The sequence below is a fragment of the Pezoporus wallicus genome, unplaced genomic scaffold (assembly GCF_028554395.1).
Source record: "Pezoporus wallicus isolate ANWC-B61680 ecotype Strahan unplaced genomic scaffold, APGP_CSIRO_Pwel_v1 scaffold_7736, whole genome shotgun sequence".
NCBI lineage: Eukaryota > Metazoa > Chordata > Aves > Psittaciformes > Psittacidae > Pezoporus > Pezoporus wallicus.
The window spans coordinates 1670807-1696925 of record NW_026636574.1 but is presented as its reverse complement, the minus strand read 5'-3'; the positions used below and the strand labels follow the sequence as shown (position 1 = coordinate 1696925).

Below are 26119 nucleotides of genomic sequence, written 5' to 3'. Positions count from 1 at the left end.
CCTGGACCAAAGGCACAGTAGCCATGTTCCCACTGGTTCCTGCATGAATTGTTCATGTTCTCCATCTCCAAAAGGCAGATTGTGCTGTGAGGAGGAGAATGTTCCAGGCAGTGTAAGAGCATTATTTTTAGATTGTCATGAATATAGCAAAACAATAGCAATGAAGCAGGCACTTGTCATCCCAATAATCTCATCACGTTGCAAATAACAAGTATAAATTGCCGCTTATAAACTATTTCAGAAAAAGAAGAAAATTGCAAGAGTTCTTATAAGCCACCCTCTGCTCTATGCTGGTATGAAATAGGTAGACATAGAATTCTAGAATGGTTTGAGTTGGAAGGGACCTTAAAGCTCCTCCAGTTCCAACCCACAGCCACAGGCAGGGACACCTTCCACTTGGAGCTTGCTCCAAGCCCCATCCCAACATCTTTCCAGTTGCTGTATGAAGTGGGCAGTTAAAGGCTGTGTGGTGTTGTTTCTGACCTAGGCCTTTTCCTCCCAAAGCCTCAGCCTGCAGGCAGCAGCAGGCATTGCTCTGGGATGCTCAGCCATGTTCCTGCTACATTATTGTTTGGCAAATCCATATGCTCTAAATGCTGAACAGCTTTCTTCTCCTTTTAGCTTGTGACATATGCAAGACACAAAGTGCCTTACTGTGTGCTGAGGCTGTGGTTAGCTCCAAAGGATGTCACCGTGGCTGGCCCAAGCACAGCAACAAAAGACAGACTTCATTTCTGATACCCATAGCATCATGTTTATGCTGGGTTTGCTCTCTCAGGACCAGTAAATAATACGGCAACAGATTCCTCTATTATCTACAGTGATGAAGCTCAATTGAGGTGGTGTTGAAATGCCGCTACTCCTGAAGCTCTGTGGAAGCTGGAGTGGACGCTGATCGCCTCCCTCCAACACGAGGCAAGGGTGTGAGAAGTGGCAAGGGGCAAAAATACCTGCAGTCATCCTGCAGATTCACCCCCTGCTTCTAAAGAGGAAACTAGAAACTCCTCAAGAAGAGGCAGGGCTTGGTGGGTTTGGTGTCTGTGCTCTGCTCCTCCTCTCTGCAGTAATTTATCAATAATTCCATTGCTCAGAGGGCTTTTGAGTATTGGATGTGGAGCTTTAGCACGAGCAGGAAAAAAAAGGATTAGATTAGAGGATTAGACATTAGACGTTTATATGAATATGAATAGTCTTTGCAGCTACATCAGCTAGGAGAAAATTGCATGGAGCTGATAATTTTCATGCTTCAGGGCATAAGCAGATCATGAGAGCTGGTCACATTATTTGTTGTGAGTCATTTATTTGAGGAATTCAGCCCTTTTCTGTTTGGGTGAGGATCATGATTTTTATTAATACACTTCTTATTCAGGACTGCTTGACAGCACTTTGCATGGCTGGGACCGAGCTGTAAATGGTTTATCATGGATATTCAATCAGTCATTTCCTATCTAGGATTTATTCTCTGGGAGTGAAGGTGAGGAGAGAAGCAAGACCAGCCCATGGGTAGCACTGAGCTGTGAGATAGAGCTGAGTCTTCTCCCTGCTGCCTTATTGCTGCACAAGGCAACCTGTTTCTATTCATCAAGCATCTTTTCTTGCAATTAATAGAAAGCTGGAAACCTGCTGCTGATTAGCATTAATAAATTAGAAATACTGATGTGATCCCAATAAATTGGTGCAGCCAAGCCAGAGTGAAGCCAGTAAATAAGCAAACGTTCATCACTTCTGGGGAAGTTCCAGGTTGAAAGTGGTTGGACCATTTAAATAGCAGCATTTTCTTCTCCTTCTTCTTGAAGGAACTTCTCTGGTAGGTGAACCCCAACCTGCTGGGAGCTGCATGGCTCCCAGCCTGGGGAAATCACCCTCTTGAGTGACAGGTCCCCAGATGGTGCCACTCGGTGCTGGAGCTGTTCCAAAGCTGCAGCTTTCGGAGCCCCCGGCACCGGGTGCTGCCAGGTTTCAGAAGCACATGCATATGCATTTGCACGCCTCTTGTACCTTTCTCTGCCTTTCCATGAGATTATGCTCCTCTTGGCCCGCTTTCTGACCTGCTGACGTGGGAGGGATTAGAATAAAATGGGGGGAAGATCAATACAAATTAAAAGCAAATTAAAAATGCACAAAGGGCCGAAGCACATCATTGAAAATCCATTATCTGATTTCTAGTTTTGTGACCTGTTTTGTTTGCTGTATGACAGAAGTGATCCCAAAGTCTGTTAACTTCTTTGGTCAGCTTGGAGAGGCTCAGCCAGCCACAGAAAATCTCTTACTGAAAGCTGAATAAATCCCACATGGCCTATAACTCATGTGTAATCCCAGGGTGGTTCTTACACTTGTCCAGCAGTGGAGGGGAGGCTGTCACAGGGGAGTGTCTCTTAGCTCCTTGAGCCCATGACGGGTGGCGAAGAAGGAGGAAAGAAAAGCTTTGAACCTGCCTTTGTACAGAATCTTTGTAGACACCAAGTTTTAGGCAGTGGTGCTAACAGCAGTATTCCTGGCAAACTCCAGACATTCTTTAGCTGCTTAAACACCCTCCTGTTGCATTCTGTGCAAGGACAATAGGGATAAAGGCAAATCCAAGAGAAATGCCCAGCACCTCCTGCCCATCGACACCACCTGCTTGAGCCTGAAAAGCCCATTGCCGTGGTGGTGAAGTTATTCTCCGTGTGATTGATTTGCTGTGTGGGAGTGGGGAAGGGAAGGTGGGATTTAGTAACAAGAATGATTTATTCTGGTTTATGGTACCCACTGGCCTGCAAACCTGCTTCCCGTGTTGGGGTTTAGTTCTGTTTGACTAATGTGCTAAGGATACCTGCTTTTCCTGGTGAAGGCATGTCATCACTCTTGTACAAAACGCAGTGATGCTGTTTGTGGAGGAGGCACAAATGCAAAAGGCATGTTGACTGCAAGGGCTCCAGCACTGGGAGCAAAGAGCCAGGGGAGTTCTGGGGTGCCAGCCCCTAGGGACACTTGTACATGATGAGACTTCTTGTAAGGTGGAGGCATCACCCAGAATCACTCGGAGAGCGGCAGGGAGGAAAAAAAAAACCAGAAGAAAACCCAGTATTGGAGAAATCTACAGCAACTGAGCGGGATTTGGGGTCTGGGATGAGCTGGGAGCGTCGTGGCTGCAGGGGAGATTCCCACACCTCTGGGACAGCTTCTGCAGCTGACTCGGCAGTGCTGAGTTAATGGTTGGATTCGATGATTCTAAAGGCCTTTTCCAACCTAAAGGATTCTATAATGTGGGGAATGTGAACACCTATGTACAGCTAAAAACTCCTCAGTGCACCTCTGCCTCATTCACATACTTCCTTGGTGTGCTTCAGAAGCCGATGGTTGTTATTTTTCTTTGTGTCAAGCTGGTTCCACTTTAGCCCTTGATTAATAGCGCTGAAAAAAACCCCTCACACTGTGGTTGCAGGGAAGTTTGTGCAAGTGACAGCTTTCCCAACACGTCTGGGGAGATTCGCAAAACATTGGAGAGGAGAAACGTGCGTGTGTGACTTTGCAAGCAGACATGGTGTGCACGTCCCCTTTGTGAGGCCAGGCACAACACAGCCTCTTGTCCTGGCAGCAGCTTGGAGGAAGGGCCCAGACACTATGAACTCTCTTGGTTTACATGGGAATATCACAAGACATTCCCTGACCATTATAATGCAGTTAGGAGTGATAATGTTGTCTTAGTGCAATGTCTTATCACTGTTTTAACAACCTGACACGCAAGTCACCTCGTATTATCACTTCAATGAATACATTAAGCACTGAAGGCTTTTGAGAGCTGGATGCATCAGCAATGAGGGGGCAAACTTACACTGCTGCAGACTGAGGAGGGATTTTATCTTGTTTTGTTTAGAAATCGAGCAAGAAGCAGCCAGGCTTTGGGGCTGGTAAAGTTGGATGCAGGCAGAGAGTCATGGTACTTGTGCAGGTGAAGCAGAGCAGCACCAGTTAGTGTAAGGGGCACAACCGAAGCGGTTCCTGGAGCACTTGGCATGTTGTGTGTCTGAAACAGAAACAGCAAGTCAGATGCAGTGATTTTAGGTGTAGAGTAAGGCACATGGGAAATGGGGCCCTAATTGTGTGCAAGCAAAAAGCAGCATGGACACTGAAAAAATCCTTCCCTGTGAGGGTTCTGAGGCGTTGGCACGGGGTGCCCAGAGAAGCTGTGGCTGCCCCATCCCGGACAGTGTTCAAAGTGGACGGGGCTTGGAGCAAGCTGCTCCAGTGGAAGTTGTCCCTGCCCGTGGCAGGGGTTGGAGCTGGATGAGCTTTAAGGTCCCTTCCAACCCAAACCAGTCTGGGATTCTACAGCATAAGAATTATTACTCAAAAAATCACCTGTAAAGTGTTAGTGAGTAGAACTGTATGAATTATTGAGGAGGAAACAAACCAAAGAAACCTTATGCAGCTTGATAAATCTTTGGCATGCTCACAGCAACAGAACTTGCCATTGTTGGGGTCTTCCTGCTGCAAAACAGCACCGTGGAACTGGTGAAGGTACAAAGGGCAGTGCTAGGGATGTTGATGGATCGGATTCAGAGAAGACTGCAGGACCAGAACCCTTTCCTTGAGCAGAGGTGATGGATGAGAATTTTTAAACAGGGTGTCAGGAATGAGGATTCATTCCTTCTCACATAGCAAATATTAGGAGACACCTGCCAAAATTATCTGTTAGTAGGTTTAACGCAGCAGAAGGAAGCAGTATCCATAATTAAGTTGTGGCACTCTGTGCCACCAGGTATCACAGATGCTAACAGGATAAATGGATTCAAAAAGGGATGAGGTAAATTCATAGAGTCATTAATGAATACTTAGTTCTCAAATCCAGGTGGAAGTCCTTAAACAGTTGGAAACTGGGGGAATGTGCCAGGGATGGAGCATCTGCAGAAAGAGTCAGAGGAGTTCTGACAGCTTCAGAATGTGGCATCTTGGTGGAGAGCAGCTTGGGCCAGTCTGTATTTCCAGGGATAAACCCATTCTGATGGTATCACTGATGGAGAAGAAAGCCAGAGGAGACTAAAACAGGGTCCAAGAAACCTTAACGTGGAGGAGCTCAGATGTGCTTGGCTGCCAGGGCGCTGTGAACTCAATGGTTAACAAGAAGAAAAATGGTGTTTCCGCCGCTCCGCAACCTGCGGCCGTCACGTAAATTGAAACGGACAGAATTACCATTGGTACAAATTAAAAACAAATAAAAAGGGTACACAGAACTGATTCACAGAGTTCAAACTCCATTACCAACTGATTTACTGTGCAGTGACCTGTGATTGTTTGCACTGAGGAAGTACTGCGCTCGGATCCTATCGGCCTCGTGGCTACGGCTCACACCAGTCAATAAGCTATTTAATTTAATGGGAAACGGTATTGATGGGCTTGGAATGCAGCTCAAAAAAAAAGGGGGGGAGAGAAGAAAGATGCAGCTGCAAAGAGCAGATAAAGTCTTCAACTCGGGGGTTCACTCTTGGGGTGTTTTCCCTTTTGTTATCTCATTAATTAAAGTCTGGAGAAGTCTTAGCTGGATTTGGAAGTGTCAAAGCCTTGCAGGAAAGGTGCTGAAGGCACGATTGCTATGGGGACAGGGACGAGGGGAAGAGATAATGTGGAGTACAATGTAGTACCCTGACCTTTCTGAGTAGACAAATCCATGAAGAAACAAAGTTGTTCAAAAGGAAAATCTGTCAAACCAGTCAAAGGAGAGGAAGGTGCTGCTTGGGAGCCAAATGCCTTCAACAGACACTAGTTTTTGTGGTGCCTCTTTGGTGGCTTCTTGGTCCGAGGGGTCTGGTGGAGAGCCACTATCACTGACTAGTGGTCTTGGCTACCTACTTTGCATTTTTAGCAGTGTGTTCTCAGAAGACATGGGTTCCAGCATTTTCAGTGGGAAAACCTAGTGGGACTCTTGAGATCTGGCCGTTGCTTTGGGGAAGAGCTCCAGGACAAGGGACTCAGCAGGGCCACAGGGCATCATAGTCCTAGGCTTCATTCCTTGCTTTCCCAGACTGCTTCTGGTTACTCTCACATTTCACTCCTGAAATGGGAATAACTCCACTTACATGGCCTGCTGGCAGGTACTAAGCAACACGCAGCTGCAGGGTGTCCCAAGGAAAGGCTGCAATAATAAGGATTATTATTATTATTTTTATTACTATTATTACTCATTTAGTTCTTTAGAGTTGCTTTTCCTGAGCAGACACGTCTTCTAGTTCCAACAGCTACTGTAATTTCTGTCAGTGAATGTGGATGCACAAATGCATGTTTGATCATGAATTAATCCTGGGGACCAAGGTGGTTTCTTTGTGTGGGTGCAGGAGCTCAGCAGGAGGAGCCCATCCTGAGGAGCAGGATGTGATTGAGCCTGTGCAATCCTGGAGGACGTGACCTATCAACCTGGTGACTCCCTTGCTGCAATTTCAATATCAACACTTCCAAGTTTCCAGGAGAAAAGTTGGATTTGCAATGTCACATTGCACATTCACACAGGCCCAGGTATGAGTCTCTGTGGAGGTTTCCAATGAGGTGGCACAGCAGGGTCAGTCTGGTGCTGCTTTTGAGAAGGAGAATGTGACCATGGGTTGGGTTAGGGGAAGCTGTGGCTCAAGGAATACCTGCAGGGCTTGCTTTGGCTGCTCCCTGTCTCCAAGTCTTCAGTATCTCTCAAGGCCCTGAGATGGTCTGAAATTGGTTACTGAATAGATCCAAACAGAGCAAAGTTTTCAGAAAGAGGGAGGTTACCAGAAAGAAATCAGAATGCTTGATCAGACTGTGATTTCATATTCAGATTGGCCAAGGAGCCTTTCCAGTGGACAGCCCTCTTTTAGACTCCCACACACAACGGCATGATTCAATTTCCAACTTCATTAAAGTTCACCGCCCCTTTGGAAATTAATTCACAGCTAACAAAGTGCTATGTCGATGCATAAACTTCACTTGATTGCTTCAAGTTTTCTGTAGTTAGTAGCCTGTAAAGAAAACACACATTTAAGGAAATTAGAGTAGCAAGATAAATGAGGTGGAACCATCAAGAAGAGCAGAAGCTGGAGATAATCCATGTTTTAAAGTATTGCAGTGGCTTTGCAGTGTTTGGAGGAGCAATATTATGTGTTTTTATGCTTTGGGCCTCACAGCTTTCCTCTGCACTGGGACGTGAGCAACCTGAGTGGAAGAGCCACGCACTAGACATAATCTTCTATCAGAGCAAACCAAGGGGCTGCAGATGTGCTAATCCAAGCTAATCCTGCTTTCTCTGGAATCACTCTTCAGTCCATTGCGAGGCTCTCCAGCACCTCTCACCCATTGCCACATGGATGTCACACCCCAGCAGGACAAACAGCAGCAAAACCCAAGTCAGCTGGGTGCATTCTCCACCTCATTCTGTGGACCAGGGGGTGTTTTTCTTGGCTTCGACTAACACAGCCCTTACGTTCCCGTCCTGCTGTCTTTAGTGTAATGAGGAGGATGTGCAGGCCACAAGGAAGATGCTTTGTAAAACAATTATGTCAACAGTCTGGACCCTATGGAGCATTTCCTCAAAGCAAACAAACAATTTGCAGATTGGACAGGCATGAATGCTAATCCCTGGAGACGGGAATTGGAGAGGGCTCTTCCCAGATGGCTTCTCTGCCACGGTGCTCGTTTGCTGGTGTTCGTACATCTTCTCTTTGCGAAACAAAAAGAGGAGGAGGAGGAGGACTGGAGGCTGCATTACTTCAACTCAGGGGAAGGTAATGAGTGAGGGAGTTGTGCAGTTTGCTGTGAATAGCCTTCTTCTTACTCTTGGAGAAGTTAGGTGTGCAGAAAGGCAGGCGTTGTGGTGCAGGGTGCCTCTGCCATGTTGCACACTTAGGTGGTGGTATAAAAGGTGGAGGCCTCTTAATCCTCCTTCTCTAGAAGATAAATTCTAGAGAAGGACCATCGGAAACTACTCTTTCATGAGCCCAGGGTTTCTTACTCTGTATGGTGGCTGAGATTTCTTACGTGGGAAGCATTATTTTAAGCAAGAAAGGCAGATTGGGAATGCAGGCACAGAAAAGCATGTCAAATGAGAAAAACTTTGATCAAAATTCAAATCCAAGTCAGCCTCTAGCTATCTGCTGAACAGCATGCATCCTCCTGGATGGGTTTTTTTTTCCCCCTTTTTAAGAACAGGAAGATAAAGAAAGCACTTGGTATGAGGGAGGTCAATAGACACACTGCATCTTAAATTCAGCTTAATCTCATTTTCTTTGGCCCCAGTGATTTGCTTCTCCAGGTTTGGTGGACCCTCAAGAAATGTTTTATCCTCTCCTTTCAGGTAATGTGGTGTTAAGAAGACTTTCCACCTTGTGGCCTAATTATGGAAGAATTCATTTCTGAGAGGGCTGCCTGGGCTGCTTTTATGCTGCTTCCCTTTTCTCAGCTCTCAGACCAGGCCCTTGCAAGGCCTTCTTTATAAAAAGCTAAAATCACCCTTTAAGAGCTACTCCCTCTGGTGTTGTTTAATCCCAGGCATCCGCACTGCTGCTGCCAGGAGCTCAGCAGCTCCTGATGTCCCACTGGAGGTCAGCTGGGAATGCCTGCATCTACAGCATGCTTCTGGAATAAACCCACATTGGAAATAACTCCCAAAGCTGCCTCGAATGTGTTGGGAAAAAAAGCAGACCATAGATTTCAAATGTAATCACCTTGATGGGGGAGATAAGCTTGTGTCTTACATTTTGACATTAAGTTACATTATGCTGTGACAATTATTCTATTTCAATGTAGGGGGAAAAAGAATGTTTAAAATATGCTAAAAAATCAGCCTGTTCTGACACCATCTACAGTTCTGCGATATGTTAGAAACATATTGGTGTATAATCACAAGTGTGGCTGAATATATTTCATAAAAGCATGAAACCTAGCAAACTTTGTAAGACAGAGCAGTAAATATGTCCTCACTACCACTCCTTATAATAGCAACAGCCTGTCTCTGGAAGAGCAACAGGAGCTGTACTTATCTTTATATTTCTTTCATTGCAAGAACAAGAGAGCATCCAGGGAAATTGTCAGACAGCAGATACAAAACAAGCCAGAAGAGGTCATTTGTCACTGGCACAGGGTGTCCAGAGAAGCTGTGGCTGCCCCATCCCTGCAGTGTTCAGCAAGCCGCTCTAGTGGAAGGTGTCCCTGTCTGTGGCACAGGTTGGAGCTGAATGAGCTTTAAGGTCCCCTCCAACCCAAACCACTCTGGGAGTCTATGATAAAGAGCTGCTGTGCTGGGTCAGGTTATTGTAGTACAGACCCCAAAGCAGGAATTAGGCTGTGTTTGAGTTTTGAGCTATTCCTCCAGCTGTGCTATACAGGAAGCAGTGAGCGGCTATGTCTGGGGCTGCCTTGTGATGGATGGCCCCCCTGCGAGCTGCCACTGGACCATACTTGACATAGAGAATACACAGGATTTTAACAGGGCATAGAGACTGCGTGCTGTAAGCTCTGCAAGCCCATTTGCTCAAAACATGCCTTAAAATGACGTGTTGCAATTAATTTTAACCAAGCTTATGAGAATAGGCTTCAACATTCATTTCAGACAGCCTGTCTCCAGAAGAAGTTCTTGCTGGCAAACTTGCTTATTTGAGACAAATGAAAAAAGGATGAAAGATGGGTGGAATTAGAAGTCACCCTTTTCTTTCTCAAAGAAAGAGAAGGGCTGTGCGTTGGCAGTGATTTGGATTTCTTCAACTTTAGTGAACTCTTAGAAATAAAACAAAATGAAAGGAAAACTTTTCCTGTCCTCAAAAAGCAGTAACTGATGAAATGTAAAGTTCTGCATAAAAAGATACTTTGTGCAGACCGGCAAAAATTGCTAAAAAATTATCACAGATTTCAGTTCTATTACATAGTGATTTTAGGAGGAAAACCAAAAGAAATAGGATTCAATGAAAAAGGAGAGGTCTTGGCTCGATTTCTCTCTTCAAAAATTTAATATCCTATCCTAGGATTGGTAACAGAATTGGATGTGATTGTCCTTGCCATTTAGTTTCTCGTGCAAATGGGGAAGGAAATGCTGCATCACAAACACAGAAACTCCTAAATAGCTGACATTTCTCTTCAAATAGCCCTAGAAATACTTTTGTCTGTAACAGTGTCATTCACCAAAGGCACATCCCTAGGATTTCCCAGAGAAGATGGCGATTTGATTTGTTTTTTGCCCATTGGCAAATGAGAAATGGAGACTGTAAATCTCCAGCTCTAAGATCAGTGAATCAGTGTCAGTTAGGAGTGGAGCCTCAGACCTGTGCTCATGCTGTAACTGCAGGTTGCACTCCCACGTATAATACGGCCGAGGGCATAATTGAATTTGGCTTTTCCCTTGAGATTCTCCGCAGCCACAGATGTGCAGGAGAGCGATATGGCCCTTAAATAATCAGATTAAACAAGTCGTACGCTTCATGGTAGCCCAAACGCTGCGTGGGACAGGGAGGATTTATTCTACCCTTTGCAGAGTGTGGTCTGAGTTGTCACATACAATAGAGGGATGTATGTGGGGGGCTTGTTTTTCTCTTTACCACCATGTATTCAACATTGTTGATAGCAAGATAGCACACTCCATCTGAAAGGGAACAGGCTGCTGCCTGATACAGTCGGGATATCAGTAAAGCCTTCTTGTGTCTTCAGATTAGGCCAGGTAGCCACTCAGGATACCTGATTTTTTTCTTTATTGCCAGTGGGGAAAGGAAAAGCGCAGGTAGATGTGTGTGTATGCACCTGGTGGGGTTTGCTTTCATCTTCTGCCCTCCCTCTTGTGATTTCCACAGCGTGTAGAACAGGCTCTCCTCATGCTCAGGAATCTCATCCCCACTGCAGCGTGGCCATGCACAACCCCAGCCCTTCAGCACTTGCTCAGCTTCAGGGCAGCAGATATCTCTCTAATGATGCCAAAGACAGAATTCACACACTTTGAGGTAATGATGTGCTTAAGTAGAGCACTGGAGAGGGGCTGTGTGCAGGACACAGGGACCAGAGACCCCTGCTGCCAGCATTGATGCTGGCTTTTCCTGCGTGGCTCTAAAATGGCTGAGATCACAACAGAAACAAGCTCCAGAGCAAGCTGCAGGAACTGCAGTTAACTCCTTTCCAAAGCCTTTCTATTAGAGGCTCATCAGCACAGCTGATAGAGAAACATTAAGGAGCACAGAGTGTCCGGAGGCTGCTGCCAATGAGAAACGTTCTCTCTGAAGCTGCAGTTTAAACATCAGGGACTCCTCCCGTGCTGCTCTTACTAACATCAGAACCCAAGGAGCCTTCTCCCGTCTCCAGGAAAACATCCAGCAAAGTACTGAGGCTGCAGACTCTGAGGCGAGTCGATAGACTTTGGTTTTAGCAAAAATATGCTGTGATCAATATTTAAACAGGATCCAAATATACCTCTTTCTTTCCAGCTGCCTGCCGAAGATGTGATGGGGAGGAGGGGAGGGCAGCTCTTCTCCGGGTGTTATTAGTGATGACCTCCAGTCTGAACGGGCCTTTCCATGCCAGGGGCTGCTCAGCAGCAGGACCTTGGCACCATGAGCCTGTTCTGCTGGAGGCTGGAACTGGGATCAAATTGATGCCTGAAAAATCCCTCTGTTGCAGGAACACGGGAATCACGATGCGGCTCAGGGTGCTGGGGGGTGGCTCAGGCTCAGCGGCTGGTGAGGATCTGCTTCAAAGGTGAAGGCCAGTGGAAAGGGTCTCCAGGAGAGATCGTCATTCCATCTGGAGGCTGGAAAACACTGAGGGAAAACTTCCTTTTCCCCAGAAGATCCTAGGAGTGAGCATGTTCTTGACTGGAGTTCAGGGGCTGTGGAACAGCAGCCGTCAGACCCAGCTGTGGGTTGTTTTATTCTCCCTGTGGGTACCAGCCAAGACGGTCACCAAAGATGTCACTTATTCCAGTGTTTGATTTCTCCCTTTTGCTGGCTAAGGTCAAGCATGGAAACAAACCAGAATACTTCCAGACAATGTGGGATTGTTTTTTATTCACTTATTTTTCTGCCACCTGATTCTGGCCACTTCAGCTTGTTTTTAACTTGGTGGGATATTGCTTCACTTCCCAGCTACCTTAAATCAGGTTCTCTGATGGTATCTTGGACAACTGAACAGAAACCTTAGGCTGGCAATTTCTTCTTGCTGACTTTGGTCATTTTTATCATGTTTCAGGCCTTTCTTTCTAAGGGGAAGTTCTGGCTGAATTGCTTTCAAAGCAAAATTCATCCTTAACTTCATCATAAAGCATTAAAGAGAATTTAGGTAATCAAATCCAAATCCTCATCTCCTAAGAGATACATACAATCTATATTGTGTAATTACTTCTCTTTTCAGAGGGGCTGTCATCATTTGATTAGCTCAGATTAAGGCTGATCCTGTGATGCCAGCGGGTGAAGATGTCCTGCTCTGCACCATCCATCTTCAGGCACCTAACCAGTGCGAGGATCAGGAGGGAAGGAGCACTTTGCCAGAAGATACAACCATGTGTAATTGGATAATACAATAGGGATGGGAAAAAAAGGGGTGAATATAAAGGGGAAAGATCTTGCACTAAAGCCCAATAGCTTGTCAAAGAGCCTCCCAGGAGAAACAGAGACAGTTCTGTCAATCTTGAGTAATTTAATATGGGACTGATCAAAGCAGCAGATACTGAACAGAGTGAACAATAATGTGTTTGCTAAGAAAGAGCTGGTGTCCTATAGGTATTTCCCCAAGAGGAAGGGATGGGGCTGCACCACATGCTCTGCACCCGGCTCTGCTGACGGCTTTGTGTGCTGTCTTGGTCAAGTGCTCTGGGTCTGAACATTTGTCAGATAAGGACAGTAATACCTACACCAAGGGTGGTGGTAATGAACGAATGTTTCATCTGAAGTGCTAAATAAATGCGTAGTTTTATAACAGGTAAGATGTAGGTTTGATGTCAGCACTGCACCACAGGCTGTTTCAACCTCATATCCCTTCCTGGCTTATGAAGGCCAATTAGCAGCACTGCCAGGGCTTGAATTCTCAACCATTGGAGAAGTGGAGTAAATGTGGCTAAGTATTGGAATAAAACTTAATTGCATTATAACTTTGGAACAAGAAGAAAAGCATTCATTTGATTTTAGACACTGACACAGATGGTTATTTTTCATTATAATAATAATAATAATAATACAAATGATTCCCTTCCTCTACCCCACTTCTTTTATTTAGAGTGGAAAGAAGCAGATTGGTCAAATTAAATCAGGGTAGCCTGAACATTTCATTACCATTTATTAAGATATTAGGGCAAGAGACATTTAGAACACAAAGCTTGATTATGGGTTTAAACCTTCTTGCATAAAACCTGACCTTTTCCCATGGGGCTGCTCTCCAGTAGCTTCTGAGCTCCTGACAGAGATCTACAGCTGCAACAGTGAAAGCTGGGTTTAGAGAGAAGGAATCCAGGCTGGGGCTTAACACACCGATGGGAGCGCACTCACTGCTGCAGCTTTAAAAGGACTTGTAGAGGTTTCCTTCAGGTTTATGGCTGGTGAAGGGGAAGACAATGGAAAAAATAGGCTGGAATAGGAATAAGTAGGCATGGGAATAATTTCCTGTGTCTGTCAGACAATTGTGTGAGATTTTTAATAGCTTCTTGTAATAAATGATAGTGTGGAAGCTGCTCAGACAGGCTGCAGACCTAGTACCATGCTGGGGAGAGCCACAAATGTGGCTTCTTGGTGTGACCACATTGTTGTCTTCATTATTATTATTATGAATAAGTAATGATAGTAAATAACAGCAAGATGAGTGGAATGCAAATTAGAATCATAGAATGGTTTGGGTCTTCGTTAGAAAGAGTGATTAGTGCTGCATCATCTGCATTTCCCCATGGTACAAGCAAAGTGAAACTCTTGACTTTAAAGTGCATATAGGTTGTTTATCTTGAACTTGTTCAGGCCTTTGTTTTATATCTCCATGTTACTGGAGAAAGGGGCAAGGAGGAGAGTTTGCCAGACTGTGGGCATCTTAATGTCTTTGAATGGAGAATATAATGTTCTTATGCAGAAAATACTGAAGGATGAACTCGGAGAGGAAGCAATTAAATTCCTGCATATCTGTAAGTGAGAGGGATTCTTTGTGCCCAGTTTCATTTCCAGGGCTTTTTTTTTGCCTGCCACAGCATCCTTGCTAACCCTCCTCTGTGCCTATTTCTCCTGCAGATGGTGATGCCACAGGAGCCTTTCCCTCTACTTTAAGAACCAGAAATGTGACTAGCCAATATGATACCATGAAATAAGCCCTCACAGGTTATTCCTGACGCTTCCTTCCCTTTCCTCACCCTGACTGCAACGATTCGGTGTAGTTTGTATCACACTATTGATTTTATTTCTTTTTCACTTGGCCATCCTTGGCCTTCCAGTGCCTTCTGTTTTTAACTTCCCTCTATCAAAAAAGAAAGTGCAGTCTCAAAGGGGGAAGAAGATGGGTGGATAAACCCACTGCAGCGTGGCAGTTATCTCCTGCGTGGATGTTGTCCTGAGATGGCTGCAGTTCTCTGTTTGACAGCTGTAGCTGAGCTTGTTGGAGCACCAGGGGGGATGGTTTTTCCCTCTCCAATTTCCATGCTTAAATCCTTTCTTGCTTTAACTGTGCCCACATGCAGTTGAACACCTGAGTAGGTATGATACTTGCATTGAATCAATACTATGATTTATGCATAAAAGCCCAGAAACCCTGCGAAACAATTGTGCAAGTAATTTTTCATGAACCAGACTTAAAGCGCTTGCCAACAGGCTAAAGTACCTTCTTGTTAAGTGTTGTATTTTGTTCTTCCCTCTTTCTTCTCCTCCATGTATGCCTTAATATTGATAAGTGTTCTCTAGCATGAGAGAGCATTTGCATTTTTTGCTAAACATCATGTGGTTGAATACATCAAAGGATCCTTTTGTTCTTTCCCTATTTGTATTCTCTCAAATTCAGGACTTGATTTTACAGATAACTGCATGCGTTGTGGCTGGAGGTTCTATACTCGGGCTTGTTAGTAAGGCTCAACCCTTAGTAGCCTCCAAGCAGTTCTCTTAAACACACAAAGTACCGAGGAAAGCCTTTCTCCGTGATATTTGAGTAAGATGTTTGAGGTTCCCTTTGGATTCTGTGCTGTTCAGAGCTGACTCAGTGGCTTCCCTGCCTGTGGTTAGACTTCAAGTAGCTGCTGCAAATCAACTTAGTGATATTAATAATTTCCCTCCTCCCTTGTGTGGCTGCTTACAGATCTCGACTGTTCTTTGGTTTTAAGAATTCAGTGCCTTTCAGTCCCACTGTCTTTCCCATGGTTTTGGTGCCTATCTTTGCTTGCCATTCTCAATTCTAGAGACAGAAAGCAGGAGTTCTGTGTGTGTATGCTCCGTTGGATGTGAGATGTGCTGTGGTTGGGTTTCAGGCTCCGGTCCTCTGGGGTTGCCCCACTTCATCTCAGGGGCTCCAGCACCATCAGGAACACTGACATGGGTGACATGGGGGCACAGGCACCCTCCCACTGATGGCAAGAGGCTGAGCCTGAGTGTGGCACTTCCTGTTGCAGATTCAGCGGTGACTTCTGCAGTGCAGGGGCTCCCACACTGTGCCCCTGAATGGGAGAGGGCTGGGAAATATGTAACAGGAAACATAATCCACCTTTTTTCTGCATTGCACTTTGCCAAAGCAGATGAAAACAGGTTAAGATTAATGCTCTACATATGAAAGCCAGTCAAATGAGACAGTCAAGTTCTTTGCCTGGTTGTCTCTGTCCAGCAGCTTTAATCATAGAATCATGGAATGATTTGGGTTGGAAAGGACCTTAAGATCATCCAGGTCCAACCCCCTGCCACAGGCAGGAACACAGAATAAGACTTTAAGAATCTTGTCTGTCAGGAACAAATTGCCAACGCGACATCAAAGCTCCTCAGCTTAGTTAATGTTTATTTAAATGACCATTTTCTCCTGGCAGATAAAAGATTGAACTGTTATGTTGCCATTGCTGTGTTTTAAAGTCCTCCGATATGAAGGTGCCTGAAGCCAGCATTTGATTCTCATTATGTTATGACTTTTTTTCCCCCTGCATAATTTGAATAACACTCTGTTTAACTCAGCAGCAGGAGGGATATGGGGCTTTCCTTTATAGTTTAGAAAGTGAAGCGAGTTCTAGAAAGGCCTCTAGTCTTCAATGAGACAAAAAGGAGATTCTGGTGTGGGGAGCAGAGTGCTCATTTTCCCTGAACACCTTTATGTGTTACTGGAAATTATCACCCAGGGTTTGTGTTTACTGCAGTGATTAGTATAGCATAAGCACTCAGACAGAGGCAAGTGGCCAGCACAAAGGGGGTTTGAATGGCATGCACACCTTTCCATTAGGGAAGAGATTGATAGCTACCTGCTCTCAGATTGCCACCTCTGAAGGGATCATTACCAGCAATTAGCCTTCCCTGCCTAGCACAGGCCACAGGGTTTCAGCTGGTTGTTTTTCATTCAAGCTTACATTTCACTGCTTAAAGTAAAGCAGATATTTAAGGGGAGGCAAGCCTGTCCTGGCTTGATTTAAAGGCTTGAAGTAAATTCCTTTCAGGCATCCCTATTCTGCGCTGCTCTTCATCCACTGGCCTGCATTGGGAAGTATGGTGGGACACGTTGCACCATCACCCCCCCGGCAATGCTCCCATTAGCTTCCATTGGCATCATTTTGCATCAAGCCTTGAATGTTGTGGGTTGAGTGTTCAGCAAGCCCCAGCCTCCTCCTTCACCCCACATTTCAAAAGAGCATCATCCTCACAAAGCCCAAATCTCATTGGGAGCCAGGTGGATTTTATGTTCCTTAAAACAACATCATCCTAAGACACAGCAGTGTTCAAGGCCAGGTTGGATGGGGCTTGGAGCAAGCTGCTCTAGTGGAAGGTGTCCCTGTCCATGGCAGGGGTTGGAGCTGCATGAGCTCTAAGGTCCCTTCCAACCCAAACCACTCTGTGATTTTATCATCACTTAAAAAATGAAATTTCTTGGGCACTATAGATTTTTTTCTGCCACCCTTGTCCTACCTTAACCATGAAGCATTCCTGCCTCCCTGATCATATGCAGGTTGAAATGAAAGTCAGATTTGATTCAAGTTGTCTTAAATCCTAGTTTTTACTGCTCCTCTGGGTACGTTATTGAAACTCCAGACACTCTTCTCCATTTAAGGAGTTAATGAGAGTCATTTTAAACCCTTGTAACATATCTGCTATTCAGAAACATATTTCTAAGCTCTCTCAAACAGCTTTGCTCTGTAACACAATTTTAGGCAGCAGTTTAGCACACTGTTTTGCTAAATGACTGCACTCCATATTCTGGCATCCTGTGTTCAGCTTTGCCTCTGTGTGAAAATGTGTACCTCAAAGTTCACGTGGTCCTTGGGAAGGTCACTTCAGCCTTTGGCCACACCAGCGGTTGTTCGCTGGATCTGGTTGCCTTAAAACCAAGGTCAGTATACAGGGATTTAGTGTGATTTTGTGTAACCTCGTGTCTGTCTGCTGCCTTCTGTTTTCTCCTACAAAGGCCAAGTCTGTTCTGTTTTCTTCAAAACCCTGACACCCTTTACCACTAATCTTGATTCCAGATTAAGCCTGTTCCATATTTCATAACTCTCCCATTGCGCTGCAGCCTCCCAGATGTTGCACCGGTTCCATGCTTGGCTGCAGGCGAGGAGCAGCTGGGCTAAGCTGCTGCTCCCATGGTGTTGTCCAGTTCCTTCCTTAATGTCAACATTATCCCAAAACCTTGTAAACGTGTCAGTAGAAACCCCCCCATGAAGTGTTACAGTAGTTTTTCATTTGCTTTCACACCAAGCCTCGCCTCTGAAGTTGCACAGTACTCCCAGCAATCACAGAAGTCAGGGCGAGCTTTATTTAATTTAATTAATTAGTCCATCACTAGAAAAGTCTGAAGAGAAATGGAGGTGTATATATAAAAGAATGTGGAAGCTAATAATTTATGAGTTACTGCATAAAACCAGCAGCAGTTCCTCTCCGAATACGATTTGCAGACAGGGTGTGGGGTAGCAGACGCAAGAGCCCTAAAGCCATAAAATAAGGTTGCTCACTGGCAGGACCATGCTTCGCTCTGACAGCAGTTCACATTTTCTTTAGCACACAGAAATCAGTGTCACAGGGAGCTGCAGCCACCAAAAAGCTGGTCCAGAGCTGCCAGAGCATCCCTGCAGTGCAGGGGGGCAGAGACTGTCTCGAGGGCACATGTTGAAGGAGCAATATGAAGTGATCACTCTGATGGGAGAGTTTTCTGTCCCCTCCACTGACACGTTGTGTTAGCTTAGGCAGTGGAATTATGTCTCTGTGTGTTTATTATTGTGACTTGCATGCCTGACCTCAGCTGGACAAGTGTTGAGGGGAAATCAGCATTTTAAACCTCAAGAGCAGGAGAAGCTTTCCAATGTTTAGTGATGAGGAGGTTGCAATGGACTCGGGAGTTTATAGGCTGAGTCTCAAAAGGCTTAGATACTGCACCAGACCCTCAGTTGTTTACCGGGACCCCATCTGAGCCTGACCATCAAGCTAGAATCTCACCTTCACCAGGGTTTTGATAAGATTTCCAGAACTTCCTCCTGGGGTCAGCCCCTACATGTGCAGAAAGAGCCTTTCTCACCTTACTTGGGGTTTTCATTTCCATTTCATTCTATGAGCTTGGGAAGTGTTAGAAGCCGAACAGAGTGAGAATTATTTTTAGCCAAATGAAGCTGAGCCTTGCAGCAGTGCTGGGTTCAGAGCGTGGAGGTCCCTCATCTGTTTATGTGCTCTCCTAAGCCACTGGCTCAGAACAAAAGAGGTCAGCAGCCATCATTTCCTTGACCTCAGAATTGCTAAACTCTTCTCACTTCTGCCGCTCTCTTGCTGGCTCCAGAAAAAATAGGGAGGTTTTGTACTAAATCCTTTGCAGGGCAAGAAAGAAATCTGTCCCCTGGGGAGAGGAGGCAGCAAAGGAGAAAATAAACTCTCAGATTAAATTTTAAAATCGCTTTATTAACACTTTTTTCTCTTTAAGCCTTACTTCCCCCATGAACATCCACGTCGTGAAACCTTCCTCTTCCTTAATAGCACTCTCTCATTTAAACCACAGTAAGAAGAGAAATGTTGAGGGAGGAATGCAAGTGTCTCTTATTCCCACTTAACCCCTTACACAACTGCTGTGGAAACAACAAACACCCGATTTCAGTGGTGGTTTTTCATCCTTATGGGCAGAGCTTCATTTGCAACTGCACATGCACTAAAATCACTGCGCTGCACACACTGAAGAGAAACTTCTTTGCAAAGACATCAGCTTGGGCTCCGCTGGGGAACATGAGGCTGAGCACAGTGAAACTCTGTCTGCTTGGCAGCCCCCCAGCAGTAGTGGCTGTCATGGGTGTGCCAGGCTGTCCTTGCAGCCTTTGGTAACTTCCTGTGAATTAACAACATTGAACACGAAGGCATTCACAGGTACAGAGGAGCTAATTGCCTGTGGACCCAGGTGAGTCCCAAGCCTTTAACCAGTGCAAATGAGCTCCCCCTTCTTATCATCCTGGCAAGTCTCTGGCAATAAATACCTCCAGGTATTTACATGGTGCTGATAGGTTGTTTTGGACTGGCTTTGCAGGCAGGGCAGACACCTGAGCAGATGGTGGTTATCACAGCACAGAGCCCTTCAGATCACCCTCTGCTCTGGGTACCCAAGCGGAAGCAAACCTCATCGTGTGATGTACAGTTCATCTCTGTTTGTAAGTGGACATTATAACTTTGTTTCTCCTCCTCTGTGCATGCACCCTGCAAGGAAAATCCACCCGTTCTTCCAGTGGCATTGGGGTGTCCACCTGGATTCATCCCCTTTTGCTGGGGAGAGCCTGAGCTCCATTGGAATCTGCTGGTGGGTGACAACCACATTCATCTCGGTGTCACTAAGGAATGCTGTTTGTTTGAGGTGAGAGGCAGCTTTGGCTGCCCACAGCCATCAACAGCACTGATGACACAGGCCTTGCCTGCAGTGTTGTCCGGTGGAGCAGTTTTCCAAACACAGCCACCTGACACTGGCCCATTCCTAAGCACCAGCTTTCTCTAGTCTTCAAAGCATCATGCAACGTGTGTTTATTTATCCTTTCATTTCCATAGGCAGTGTGTACCCTACACACTTCATTGACAGTGATTAATGTCTTTCACAGTTTGATTCCACAGCAATTGCCTACGCCAAAAAGGCTCAATGTATTTCCTTAAACAAATCAAGCTTAATAAATATTCATGTGCAGTGTCCTCACTGTACATTAAGCCTGGATCTCTGTAGCTAATGATTTGAATGGCTGATAAAATTGTATTTAAATATTTTATGCAGAAAAAGAGCTGTCACTCTGACAGCATGTACACAAGTCACTGAGTGCAGGTACGCTCCAAACGGTCACACATTGGCACTGCACTACCAAAATCCTCTCTTAAAGTCCCCAGCCCTCCCAGTGCTGCCCCTTCCTCCCTTCTTCTCTCCTTTCCCTCCATCAGTTGTTAAAGCTAGCAAAGAAACCTGCAGTGGAGCTGGAAGCTGGCATGGCCACAGCTTTCTTAGGGATCCTGCTCCCCTTTCCTGTCCCAGTCTCTCCTTTCAGCTCGTGGCGAGTCCTGGAATCAGTATTTTCTTCTCAGAAGACTGGCGTTAACATGGTGGAGGTTCTCTGTGACTTTGCCCTTTTTACCTTCCCTTCCACGATGTCTGGAAAGCAGCCGTTTGACAGGGCTGGGGGACTGGCTTGAATCACACTGACAGCTCTGCACTCACTGGCCAGAGCACCTTGCAGAGCTACTGCACATGCAGTGGGGCTTTGTCCCTGGGCAGAGCTGGGGGGATGCTGAGTTGGTTTCCTTCCCAGTTACTTTATGTTTTGAAGGTATCATCCTCACCAATGCACCAGCACCCATGGGTGGGAGCCAGGGCAGTGCAGGCTGGCTGTGCCAGGGCCCTTAACTGGGGGATGCCTGGCCCAAACTGGGGATGCTGTAATGCAGCCTGCCTAGCCCCAAAGCAGAAGATGTGTGTGGAGTGCATATCAAAGCAGTGCCATGTGCCAGGACTGGTCCTTGATCTACAGTCACCCTGCGCTTCTTTCTTACAGGTTTTCGTGGCCAATGAATTTGCAGTGAACCTGAGCAGAGGAGGAGAAACACTGGGTTTAATTCCGGATAACCAAGTACCACTGTGGGAAGCGCAGGCTACCCTTGGTTGAGCTTTTCTCTGCTTTGGGAACCCCCAGGCAGCTTTCAGTGTGAGCTTCAGGGAGATGCCAGCTGGGAGAGGTGAGGTAAGTGCATATTTCTTGGGACATATCACCTGGCAAGGAATTTCAGAGGCTTAAGTCCTTCTTGGCTCTCAGAGTTACAGGCTTAGCTGCAGCTTTGTGACTAGTCCTTGATATCCTAAAAACACACGACGAGCCTTTTAAATGAATGTAAGCACAGGCCACATCCGTCAGTGTGTTGGAACAGGAAACATGCAGCAGTGCACTCATGTTATCACTAAGATGTGCTTATTGAAGTACCCTGCACTGTGCAATCCCTCCTTCCCTCCACCTTTAATTTCAGATCCATGTTGAGGATTTTCCCCTCTGTGATATATTAATTTCAACTATTGACTCACTAGACTCTGTGATTGATAGAGCTCAAACTTTTTAGTCTTATTATGTCCTCTGTACTTTAATTAACTTCAGCATGTTCATCAGCTTGAATGCTGAGATGTGGAGCAGCAAAGTAAATGAAAGGGAGATGGAAAAATAGCTCTGGATGTTATCTCCCTGTGTGTAGAGCTCCTGCTCCCAAGCCAGCCACTTTCAGAAGCTATGGTTTTGAACTGAAACCTGTGCATGGGACATTTGATGCCAGGTTGCTTCATTTAAATGGAGATGTTCAGACTGCACAGTTTTATCAAGTTATGGGAAAGAATGCCTGTTTAAAAGAGTGATGATTCAAAGAAAGGGTCCAAGCTGCAGGGAATTCAGTGCAGGGTTGTGTCTTCAGTGTGTAAACTCATTTGTACACCTCATGTACCAAAATCTAGTATTGCTGAGCTCAACAACTAATGGGAAAAGCAGAATCAAGCTGATGTCCTCAGCAGCCAGTGTCTTACCTTTATAATCACCCTCAAAACTAAATGCAGGTCACTCCACAGCCTTGGAATAACATCTACTCAGGGGAAATAGGTTTTAATATTCTGAGATTGCCTTGTGTCCTGGCAATCTTCCTCAATTCCATTATCATACCTTTGTGTATTCCTCCTAGCTGTATAAATATGCAATCAGCATTTAAAGTCTTGCTAAACTTTTAACTTTGATGATAAGTTTGTGATTCCAGTATCAAGATGAAGAGCTAAACACGTTGGGCTGGTACAGCAAATACTTCCAGCAGGTGATTCATCTCTCTCTTTGGGGGATCCACTGGGTTCATTACTTGCTGTACCTGGTTCAGTAGATGGCACATTTGATTAAATAAATTATGTATTTTCTAAATGAGCGGTTCATTTTTCTATTGGATAATTTACCCACTGCTGGGGAGCTGTGCTCAGTTCATCATGCAGGGCATCTATTAGATTTTCAGTGATACATAAGTATCATACCTGCCTGAATGGCTCATATATCCATGATATTATCAAATTCTGCACTGAGAAGCACTTTATATGCAAAACGTGATGTGAAACATGTCCAATATGTTATGCAGATAGAACTGTACTTGCTTGAACTTGCAAAATGCACAAACATGAAACTATTACTTGCAATTTCTTTCAATTTTAGCAGCCCTTGTATACATGCAGTACTTAGTAATGTCTTTACAGTACCCTCTGTTCCTCACGCACTGTGCACCAGGGAGATGCTTCACCCATTACTGAAACGCAACAGGGTGTGAGGCAGCAGATGATGGGGCACACACAGATCCTGCAGCCTCTGCAGGGGTGGGATGTGACAGCTGCTCCTACAAGGATCCCTCACCCAGCCCAGCAGTGCTTTTGCTGCCACACTTCCTTTCACAAAGCACATTCTTCATCCTGACACGATGCACAGCTCCATAAAAGTAAGTGAGTTGCGGGCAATCCAGTAGGGACTGGATCAGGCAGAAATTCATGGTGTGATGTTCCATCAGACCCTTCTGTTTCATTCCCAAACATAACTCTTCTTCCTCCAGATGCGCCAACTCCTGATCCCAACTGCTCATGGTATATCTTAACTTTGGAAGACGTGCTGGTTGCTGGACTGCACCCACAGCCCTTCCTCCCCAGTGGCCAGGCATTTTGTAGGTACAGAAGAACCCCTGAAAGTAAAGTATAATGATAAAAAGGGGAAAATAATTACAGAGAAGGCCAGAGGCAGAGTTCTGATTTCCTCCATTTGCCTTGCAGAGGCCAGTGTGTATTTTGAATGAAGTTTACCATTCCCTAACCCATGGAACAGCCTCCCTGATGCTGCTGGATTCAGAGCCACCTAAAGCTGTATCTGTCTCCCAGAATGGGACACAGTGCTCTTTGGTAGCACACAGTAATGCCAGACTCCAGTCAGGACAGGGAGTGAGCCATCCCCAGCCCTGTGGGTGTTTGAGATGGCAGTTAGATGCACAGGGAGATTGCCTGCACTGGAGTTGGGCCAGGACACTGGGATGAGCCAAAAAAAGCATCTCCTTGGGACAACCGCTTCCAATTTGGTTTGCTCTGCTGTAGGCAACTCTACCCAGCCCAGTAACAACATCTCTCCAACTTGCAGCTGTATAAATCATTCTGCCTTTAATTACTGCAATGTGGTATTACATACATACAGCGTAGAGTAATCTCCAATAAATGGAACCTTGCCCTGAAATTAATACTTAATCTCCTGTTTTGCTGCTTTTTTTTGCTCGCTGAATGCTGTGACCTTGTAGTTCATACTATTCGTGGGGCTCTGCTGCATATTAGAAGCTGTTTGCAGGAGCAGAAATTGTGTGAGAAACCTGGAATTTTATAGCAGCAAGATTTAATTTAGATAGCAGGGGCTGATCATTGAGACGTCTTTTGTACCACACTAAACTTTCCCCATTAACAGCTAACAGGCAGGCAGCAGCCTCGGAGTAAAATGAGCACATGGCACACCAGGAAGCTGCTCCAGCAGACACGGTGGCACCTGGATTGTGCTTCCCACCAGAGCCCCATGTGTTCCTCACCCAAAGGGGACAGTTCCTATGGTCCCCATGGTCTTGGGAGACCCTGTGCCGTGGGAAGTGGGGCTGCTGCCAGCACAGACAACACAGGGCAGGGACCAGGGCTCCATCTCCTGCTGCCACCCAGTTTTCATGCGATTCCCAGTGAGTCACTTAATCTCATGCCATCACCTTTAGCAAAGAGGGGAACCATCCTTCTCACTTCCGCAGCCTTTGACTGTCTGGCTTTTTTTAGCACTTTAATTTATGGGAACAAAGAGTGTCTTTCCCTATGTGTATTGAAAGCATCTGGCACCAATTATGAATCAGGCTTCTAAGAGTTTAAACACTATAAATGTGAACCAAAACTGCCAAAATCACTTGTTTTTTCTCTCTATGCAGCTGGGTGCATTTCTGCCATCTTGTTATCAGAAATGACCTTGGCTTTGACTTTGTGATTTACTTGCCATAAATTGAGTGGGTGCAAAAGTGAAGCTGACTCCTTTAATACTGCCATATGAAATGTTCAGCTCTGCTTAGCAAAGACTTCCCCACCGTTCTCCCACTCCATTTGCCTGGCAGCCTGAAGCTGCCAGTGTTCCAGACAGCTTTAACTTCAGACCTGTTCTGACTGTTCCCCGAGTTCAACCAAACTTCTTTTTCTTTTCTTAATCTTGGTAATCAATAAAATGCAATTGATTTTTACAAGCATAATTCATAAGTGTCTCTTAGTTCTCAGAGAGTGCATTCAGTCTTGGTAATGAGACTGAGTGATCTACTCTTTGTTTTGCTATATGGGCTGTTTGTCATGTTGAAGAAGCTGCTGTGAGCGACTCCACTTTGAAGAGACATTTGTTTTTATTTTTATAAACCAATATTCCTTTTCTTGCAAAAAGGTATCCCCTTCCCCCAGTCCTGGTGGTATAATTTAATTTCATGTTTAAGCACACAGCCTTGGGGTACCTGTCCCTCCTTAGTGCAGTAGCACTGGCTGGAGCAGGGTTTCTCAGGGGCCCCCAAGACAAGAGGGACAAGGACCTGCCTGAGCGAGTCCAAGCAGATGCTGCAAGGGCTGGAGCAGCTCTGCTCTGGAGCCAGGCTGAGAGAGCTGGGCTGGTTTAGCCTGGAGAAGAGAAGGCTCCTTAAGCAGAGACCTGAGAGCAGCTCCAGTGCCTAAAGGGGCTGCAGGAAAGCTGGAGAGGGGCTTGGGACAAGGGATGTAGGGACAGGCCAAGGGGAATGGCTTTAACCTGCCCGAGGGGAGACTGAGCTGAGCTCTTAGGCAGAAGCTCTTCCCTGTGAGGGTGCTGAGGCGCTGGCACAGGGTGCCCAGAGAAGCTGTGGCTGCCCCATCCCTGGCAGTGCTCAAGGCCAGGTTGGACACAGGGGCTTGGAGCAAGCTGCTCCAGTGGAAGGGGTCCCTGCCCATGGCAGGGGTTGGAGCTGGGTGAGATTTAAGTTTTTCCAGTTTATTTTGTGCAAATAAAACCCTGAGCCATGCTCTCAGACATAAACACCAGGGTTTTCCTTCCCAGCTGGTCGCAGTTCGTCTTTAGCTTTCACCTGGGAGCTGCCCGTGGCATGTAGAACTGAAGGTCAGCAGCTGCGCGCAGGCAGAACCACATATGGGCAACCTCCCACCATGACTAGGAGAGCTGTTTGGAGGGGTGAGTGCCACCGACAGCTGCAGAGCTGGATGGGGATGGGAATTCAAGGAGTTGGAGAACGTGGGGTGGGCATGCAAGGATGTGGGGCTGCCATTTCCCAGTGCTGGAGCTGGTGGAGCCTCCGGAGAGGCTGTGTTTGCTGCTGGGCTGCAGGAACCTGCTCCTCATTTACACCATGTTCGGTTGCTTTTACTGTTTGGCTTTACCCATGGAGAGCCCTGGGCTCAGCTGGGTTTTAAGGCTGCCAGGTACTGTCATTTCCTGGAGTACATGGGAGCCTTGAACTTCTGAAGCTGAAGTTGTACGTGTACC

General features: G+C 45.9%; 1 long non-coding RNA gene across 1 annotated transcript; it reads left to right on the top strand.

The window, feature by feature from the left end:
- The first annotated feature begins 19397 nt into the window (after positions 1 to 19397).
- Positions 19398 to 25739, top strand: LOC130594682 (uncharacterized). Its single transcript, XR_008971141.1, has 3 exons — positions 19398 to 19729; positions 21104 to 21289; positions 25676 to 25739. It is a non-coding gene; the product is annotated as an uncharacterized LOC130594682 (long non-coding RNA).
- The last annotated feature ends 380 nt before the right edge of the window (positions 25740 to 26119 follow it).